This window comes from Castor canadensis, chromosome 9 (genome assembly GCF_047511655.1).
Source record: "Castor canadensis chromosome 9, mCasCan1.hap1v2, whole genome shotgun sequence".
Taxonomy (NCBI): domain Eukaryota; kingdom Metazoa; phylum Chordata; class Mammalia; order Rodentia; family Castoridae; genus Castor; species Castor canadensis.
The window spans coordinates 54,002,871-54,012,141 of NC_133394.1; the positions used below are offsets into that span (position 1 = coordinate 54,002,871).

A 9,271-nucleotide genomic window follows, 5' to 3' on the forward strand; every position below is an offset into this window, starting at 1 on the left:
TATGTGGACATTAGATCAAGGGCAAACACAACAAGGGGATTGGACTATGAGCACATGATAAAAGCGAGAGCACACAAGGGAGGGGTGAGGATAGGTAAGACACCTAAAAAACTAGCTAGCATTTGTTGCCCTTAACGCAGAGAAACTAAAGCAGATACCTTAAAGCAACTGAGGCCAATAGGAAAAGGGGAACAGGTACTAGAGAAAAGGTTAGATCAAAAAGAATTAACCTAGAAGGTAACACCCACGCACAGGAAATCAATGTGAGTCAATGCCCTGTATAGCTATCCTTATCTCAACCAGCAAAAACCCTTGTTCCTTCCTATTATTGCCTATACTCTCTCTACAACAAAATTAGAAATAAGGGCAAAATAGTTTCTGCTGGGTATTGGGGGGGGAGAGGGAGGGGGCGGAGTGGGTGGTAAGGGAGGGGGTGGGGGCAGGGGGGAGAAATGACCCAAGCCTTGTATGCACATATGAATAATAAAAGAAAAATGAAAAAAAAAACAACAACAAAAAAAGGAAGATCCAACAATCTGTTGTTTGCAGGAGACCCATGTCATTGACAGAAACAAGCACTGGCTTAGGACAAAAGGCTGGAAGAAGATTTACCAAGCCAATGGCCCCCGAAAACAGACATTAAAATGAGTTTTTTGTCTTTGCTTCTATTAATGTGCTGGATTACATGTATAGATTTATGTATGTCGAACCACCCCTATATCCCTGGGATGAAGCCGACTTGGTCGTGGTGAATGATCTGTCTGATATGTTGTTGAGTTCAGTTTGCCATTATTATTAGTGAGGATTTTTACATCAATGTTCATTAAGGAGATCGGCCTATAGTTCTCCTTTTTAGAGGTGTCTTTGTCTGGTTTTGGGATGAGTATAATACTGGCTTCAGAAAATGAGTTAGGCAGTGTTCCTTCCCTTTCTAGTTTGTGAAAAAGTTTAAGGAGTGTTTGTATTAGTTCATTTTGAAAGTCTGGTACAATTCAGCTAAGAATCCATCAGGTCCTGGAATTATCTTTTTGGGGAGAATCCTTATTGCTTCTTCAATTTCATTTTGTGTTATAGTCAGGTTTGTCAGGAGTCTGTCAATTTTGTTTATTTTTTCAAAGAATTAGCTTTTTGTTTCACTGATTCTTTGTATGGTTTTTTGTGTTATAGATCTATTCAAGTGATTAATATCCTCTTGGTTCAATTTTGGATCGTCATAAGTATCTGGAAATCTGTCCATTTCTTCAAGATTTTCAAATTTATTATAATGAGGAGAGAAAAACCCAAATCAGTAACAACAAACACCACAGAAATCCAGGAAATCATCAGAGACTATTTTGAAAACCTATATGGTTTTTTGTTTCTATTGCATTAATTTCTGCCCTTGTTTTTATTATTTCTCTCCTTCTGCTTGTTTTGGGATTTGCTTGTTCTTGTTGTTCTAGGAGTTTGAGATGTAGCATTAGGTCATTGATTTGAGATATTTCTGTCCTTTTAATATATGCATTCATGGCTATAAACTTTCCTCTTAGGACTGTCTTTGCTGTGTCTCATAGGTTCTGGTATGTCATCTTTTCATTTTCATTGACTTCCAGGAACCTTTTAATTTCATCTTTTATTTCATCAATGACCCATAGGTCAATGTGTTTTTCAGCTTCCATTTGTTTGCATGTTTTCTACTGTTGTTTTGTTGTTGATTTCTAGTTTTAATGCATTGTGACCAGATAGAATGCATGTGATTATTTCTATTTTCTTATATTTGCTGAGGCTTGCTTTGTGCCCTAAGATATGATCAATTTTAGAGATGGTTCAATGGGCTGCTGAGAAGAATGTATGTTGTACAGAAGTTGGATGAAATATTCTGTAGACATCAGCTAGGTCCATTTGATCTATGATGTGATTTAGTTCTAGAATTTCTTTATTGATTTTTTTGTTTTGATGACCTATCTATTGGTGATAAAGGGGTATTAAAGTTTCCCACTACCACTGTGTATGTTTGATGAGAGTGGCTGCAGTGACGTTGGGTGCATTTAGGCTGATAATTATTATTTCCTTTTGGTATATTTCACTTTTATTAGTATGGAGTGTCCTTGTTTATCTTGTTTGATCAATGTAAGTTTGAAGTCTACTTTGTCCAAGACAAGTATTGCTACTCCTGCTTTTTTATGACATGAAGATGCTGTTTGCTAATATGGGATAGATGTTTGAAAGATTAGAAACGCAATATGGGGTAAGATGTATCTCATAGAACAAATCGAGAAACTGAATTGTGTTACCCACTTGACTGTGGTTTGAAAAAGCCTGTGTTTGATTGAAACAATATGTTCCTTTTGAACCCTGGGATAACTTGTTTGTAAAACATTTTTTTTGTGTGGTGCTTATATAATGGGGAAATGTCTAGCTGATGGCTTAATGGACTATTTGAGTCATAGCAAAATACATTATGACATGGCAACAAACAACATTTAAATTTCAGGGTCTTGACACAAAGATCTGTTTCTCCTCCCTGTCACAAGTCCAAAGCAGGAGTTCCTGCTCCTCATAGTCATCTGGGGTCTTAAGATCCCTTCCACAATTACTGTGCACAGATGAGAGAAATGAAAATCAGAGCATTGTCAGTTAAATGCCTCAATCTGAAAGTAATGTCTCTTCTGCTTACATCCCAGAGGCAAATGCTGTGATAGGGCCTGTCTGTCTTCATGGAGTGAAAGTTGTATTCTTTTATACAGAAGTAAAGGATAAATCAGTAAGATGTTTTTCTGAGACTTTTCCAAGTTTGCTTATTTTTGTAAAGATAAAGCATAATGTTACTTATGACATTTGTTTATGGCTATTTTGATTTTTACCAAATCAATAGTTATGTTTCTTTTGTCATTTATAATACTTTTTTAGTTTATGTATTTATTCTTTTGTCAAATAAAAAAATTGCAACAGGGAAGGTTTGGTTATTTTAGCTGTTAATAAAAACTAACAACATTACCAAATTATTATGTAATAATTAGAAAAGGAAGAGATAAGCTATATGAATAGAATATTAAGTTCACAAATAATGTTAATTATATTTCCTTGCTTCCTACACAGACTACCGTTAAAAGTATTTTTATTTTAGAAATTACTATTTAAAATATTTTTTATTTTACATATTCTAATGTAAAGGCCCAAACAATTGTACTGAGGTTTTTCTAAATTTTAGCTGATTAAAAGTAACATTAATAATCAGGGCTCTACCTGACAACAGTTATGTAGAGGTCTGACATTGGAGGTGGCCCCATAAATGTATTCACATATAAGTAAATGTAAAAATGATAAAATAAAATTTAAAAAATAAATTCTAATGTATTCTGATAAAAAAAAAACCAAACTGCAATTGAAAATTAGCTTAGAAAATACAGACAACATCAGGCAGAATGGCAAAAATCTATGTGTATGCACAATAGATTTTGTACTAAATTTCCAGCTAATTATGTTTGAATTTCTCTGTTGAATTTTTCTTGGGGTCTTGGGTAGCCACCTGCAAACAAAGGCAGAGGTGAGAAAATTGAAGAATGTTTGCTTTCCCTAATAAAGATGATTGGTATTTTGATTGGCTTTCTCAACCTCTATTCTGCTTGTCTTCTATTTAAAATGATAAGGAGGTAAAATCGACATTTCTCATTTTTGCTTACAACCAGATGCACACTACTAGATGGTAGGTGGGAATGAGGCTAAGGACATCTTACAATATGTACTTACAAGATGTTCAGCTAGATGTATGAGTGTTAGCATGATGAGTTTCAGTTCACCAGCTTTGTGAAATAAGAGCTGGTTATGGAGGCAGTAGAGGTGGCAGAAGAAGCAGTCTGTCTTTTTGGTTGCAGCCCCTCACTTCTGCTCCTACAGCTCTTCTTGTAAGCAAAGAATCCCCTGTGGTAAACCTCCAGCTACTTCTGTTTTTCTATGCTGACCCATGACTGATTCAAAATGGGGTGTCAGAAGTAATTACAGGAAACACACCCTCAAAGATGGGTATTTCAATTGCTTATCTAGCCTGGTTAGATTGAAAGAAGTGATGATCCTACAGCCTTGGAAAAAAGGATACCAGTAATCATGACATGAAGTGTCAAATATTTACTTAAATTATTATATGTGATCACCTGGAACTTCACAAATCTAGAGGCTATTTTTTAATAGAAATAAAGGATATGAAACAGTGCAATGTGCTGGGTATTTCTGTTTCTGACAGCACTTAAAATAGTCTAGGAGTTTAAAATTCCTTGTTTTTTTGTTTTTTCTTTTTTGATGAAATTTTCAGAGGACCCGGGAATTACCATAATTGGTTTCCAAAAATAATTGCCTTTTGTAGCTCTAGGGCTGGCATAGCCAACATGAGTCTAATTTTGAGGGTTACTGAATTATAAGCTCATGAGGAGTGACATATGAGAGTCAGGATTATAGGAGGAGAGCAGGAACAAGATATTTGGAATGAAGATATGTGGGTGAATTCAGATGTCTCCAAGATCCTGGACCTTTATACCTCACTGAGTTTTTGTTGCCAGTGGTTTTCTTAATAAAGCATCTAACACGGACAGCTAGCTTCATCAGAGCAAGTAGGCAAGAAAGCAACAGAAAGTGCCAACATGAGAAAGGGAACTAGCAAATGTACAGGTTTTGTAACTTCACCATGGAACTGACTGTTCCCATCACTGTTGCTGGATTCTATCCGTTAGAAGTAAATCACTAGGTGTGGCCCACTCTCAATAAAGAGGGAATTTCACAAATGTGTGAATAGCAAGACGTAGGAATCATTGTAACCTTGCCAAAAGTTGTCTACCCTAGAGAACATACAAAATTTTCCAGAAATTTTATTAAATTTTGTGCAAAATTCAAAAGCATGTAAAAGTAAACTGTGCCTCATTAAGGCTTATTTATTCATTTAGTGAGACTATGAGAGGAAGCACAGTATTCAGGACAGTCATTGATCATAAAGTAGAAAAACGATGATACCATGGTAAAGGGCAAAAAGGGGCCCTACCTCTCTATACAGATTTCATAACAAAAAAATTTAAAGAGAAATAAAATTATCTTTCTCTTTCCTGGTCATGTTGGGGGCCAAGAGAAAAGCAGCCAAAGGTCTGTTGAAATCTAAGGTACTCAGTCTTTCCTGATAATTTCCTGAGGAAGAGTTTAAATGTACAAGAAATGAGGTTACAAAGTTTTTTAGCCCTAGGAAACATGAGACAGGCATGAGATTGCCATCACCTACATCCTTCTGACCCCCAGCACCTAGGTTTCTGCAGACTCCCGACACCATAAAAACAATAACCTCAGTAAAAACTTTTCCTTCTTATCACAATTCTTACCTGTAATACATGACCTACCATCATTCCTGCAATTAATCCACGTGGATGTGGCTAGAAGAATACTAGAAAAATTCAGCTTATAGAACCTAAAAGACTTTTGACTTTCTGAGATGAGCTTGAAATTTGACTCAGGAACTTTGCTAGTGGTAAGAGTACCATGTTATTAATAGAATTTCCTTTTTAAGATCTGTCAGCCAACCTGTAGTTTATGTCTTAATGTGTATTTCTCAAGAAAAGAAATTCAAAGTGGAGATACATCGTGGAAGCCATAACTTACTTGGTGGCTATCCATGTACGGATGGATCTAGGCTTGAAATTTTGTTCAATCATTTGTTAACTATGTGATCTTGGAAATTTTGCTTAAACTCTCAAAAATTCTATTTCATTGTGTGTGAAATAAAGAAAATAGAAATGGCTGTGAAGGTTTGATGTGAGGATTATATTATGTGTGTAAACACTGAGTTCATTAGAGATATCCAGTAATTGTTAGCTATATTTTATATGATTTGATTGTGTGTTTTTCTGAATCAACATGAAATGCAAAATTATTATGGAGATTAATTTATAACTTCAAACAGGAATAATCCCCATAGCTCCATAGGTTGCATATGTAGGGAATTTCAAACTTTCCTTTTGAAGATTAAATAATTGAACCTGCTGAATTAAACTGATAATAGACAAATCAAGAGAAGAAAAGGCATACACATTTATCAACATGCACATATACACAGAAGCCATGCAACCTACAAAATCAAATGAGGGACACAGTAACTGAAGTTTTTATACCCAACAATAAGGAATAGGGGCTTGAGGATCCCAGAGGGTGATGGCAACAAACCATGGGAGGGTAAGGGAAGACATGCACTGAGAACAAAGGTTGTTTCATTATACAGAAAAGGGCTCTCAGGTAAATCTCTTTAAAGAGTATGTGACATTCTGTGGCAATCTCTGGATAAGAGTGTTGAAGTGATTTTTCCTGCATCCAGATAAGGTAGCTAAGGAGGCCAAAACACGCCAAAGAAGCACACTTCAGGGTGGCATGTTTTGATCAAACTAGGGCCTTGCGTATGGTGGGCAAGTGCTCTGTCACTGAGCTATGCTCCAGCCCTAGGGCATGGCATGTTTTGATTTCCCATACTGAATTCAGAGAATGTAGTGTTAGCATTTTAGTATTCTAAGGACTTTTTCCCCTGTGGGAAATTTTAAACACTTTAAAATTACTGAAAGAAATTCAGTTATTTCTCCAAGAACATCTATTAAAGTCTTGGGAAATAGAATTTTCTAATTGACTTTTGCTAATATTTTAAAGCATTACATCTGGTGGGGGAGGGCAAACAGATAGAAAGACAGAGGATAGAAAATGTAAGAGAGCATCTGTTTCTCCTTTCATAATGGCTTGTGTTTTAATCCCATTCATTTCTGATGTTCTGAGCTACAGACTTAAAAATGATTAAAATAAATTGTACAATTCATTATGGATAAAATATATTCCTGCATGTATTGCTTTTTCCCTCAGTATTGTCAAGATATAATTGACAAAAATTGGATATATTTAAGGTGTACAAAGTGATGTTCTGATATAGGTATACATTGTAAAGTGACTACAATCAAGTCAATAGCATATCTATCACCTCACGTGGTTTATGTGCATGTACTATGAATGTTTAAGATATACTCTCAAAGCACAGAAAATGACATTATCAACAATAGTCAACATACTGAAATTAGATCCCTAGAATTTATTCATCCTGCCTAACTGAAGCTTTGTACTCCCCCATCCGCTTATCTCCCTTCCCCAACTCCTGGCCACCACCATTCTCCTCTACGTTTCTATAAGTTTGAATGTTCTAGATTTCACAATGCAATATTTGACTTTTTTCCTAGTTTTTTTCACTTAATATAGCCTTCTCCAAGTTCATCCATATTGTCACAAATAATAGGGTTTTCTTCTTTTTAAAAACTGGATGATATTCCATTGCACACATTTATCACAATTTTTTTATCCATTCATCTGTGGGGGGACACTTACGTTTTTCTCCTATATTGACTATTCTGGTCAATGCTGAAATGAGCATGGGCATGCAAACACCTATTGAACATGCTGATCTAATATCTTTTGGACATATACCCAGTGATGGGGCTGCTTGAACATACAGAAGTTGTATTTTTAATTTTATAGGGAGCTTCCATATTGTTTCCCATAATGGCTATACTACTTTACATTCTTACTAGAAGTATACAAATGAAATTTCCTCCACATCCTTGCCAATATTGGTATCTTTGGGGTTTTTTGATATAGTTATAAAGTGATAACTCATTATGGTTTTATTTTTGTATTTCCTTAAATATTAAGGAAAGATAGTTCAGAATTTTTTCATATAACTGTTGTCAATTGTGTATCTTCTTTTGGGAAATGTCTACTCGGGTTCTTAGTCTATTTTAAAATCAGAACATATAGCCCGGGTTAGACTGATAGGGAGGGTCCTTGGCTAAAGCCGAAAAGCAGATCAAAGTGGTGGTATTTGCGTGGCAGCCATGGAGACTAGAAGCTCTAGAGGCAGACTCCTCCTGATCCTGGTCATCTTCACTTGCTCGTCTCGCCTTTGGCCCTGGTGCCATGGAGAAGACAAGCTGATCCAGAAGGCAAGCTGGCTGAGCAGGCCTCTGGCATGAAGGCCTGGAACTGTCCAACGGGAAGAGGAGTTGCCTGCAAGAATGTGGTGGGTCACCAGTCCCCCTGGAGGGTCATCTAGAGCATCAGGCAGAAAACGGACAGACACCTAGGACAAGAGGCTGCGCCTGATTAAGGACTATCAGAAGAATGTCTGAGCTGAGGTCCATCTGCACTGTGGTCCTGGAATTGTTGGATAAATATTTAATAGCCAATGCAACTAATCCAGAGAGTAAGGTCTTCTATCTGAAAATGAAGGGAGATTATTTCCAGTACCTTGCTGAAGTTGCATGTGGTGATGACCGAAAACAAACGATAGACAAAGGAGCTTAGCAAGAGGCATTTGATATAAGCAAGAAAGAGATGCAACCCACACACCCAATCCACCTGGAGCTGGATCTCAGCTTTTCTGTATTTTACTATGAGATCCTTAATAACCCAGAGCTTGCCTGCACACTGGCTAAAATGGCTTTTTGATGAGGTCATTGCAGAACTTGATACATTGAATGAAGATTCATACAAAGACAGCACCGTCATCATGCAGCTGCTTAGAGACAACTTACCATTATGGAAGTCAGACAGTGCAGGAGAAGAACGTGGTGGATGGGGCTGAAAACTAAATGCAAACTGGATGTCATCCTTCTTCCCTTCAAGAAACCTTTTTACACATCTCCATCCTATTCCACTTGGATTTCCTGTAGCAAAGAAACCCATTCAAGTGAAGGGAGTCAACTGTTTAAGGTCTTTTCACACTGCAATTTTGGGAAAACTCCATTCCTTGATTCCTGTCTTGTCTTGGCCTTCTTGGTGTGCAGTTACTGCTGCAGAAAAGTTCATATACACATAAGTACCTTTCAGACACTTAAGTTGAGGACTAAAAATGATTCTGGTATTTAAGTAATCTGAACCAGTTCTACAAGTGACTGTTTTGTATTACTGTGAAGATAGGAAAATGTAGTTAATTGAGTGTTCTACATAACTTCTTAATTTTTACATTTCCCTCCCTTATTCTTCTTTGGGGGTTTCCTTTCAGAAATCAACTTTTCCATGCTTGTCCTATAGTCCTTTTTAGCAGGAATCCAGGCATGCTAGATTGAATGGGAAAGTACTTGATGTTTCTGGGCTGGGGGCGGGTCACAGCTAATCATTGACCGTATTCTCAAAAAAGCTGTGTAAAAATATTATGCTCTATACGACAGCAGAGTAACATAAAATGAAATCACATTTTATAAAACCCAAAAAAAATTCAGAACATATATATTGC

General features: G+C 36.5%; 1 pseudogene; it reads left to right on the forward strand.

The window, feature by feature from the left end:
• Positions 1-2,222: 2,222 nt before the first annotated feature.
• On the forward strand, positions 2,223-8,620 carry LOC109676352 (14-3-3 protein theta pseudogene; annotated as a pseudogene).
• The last annotated feature ends 651 nt before the right edge of the window (positions 8,621-9,271 follow it).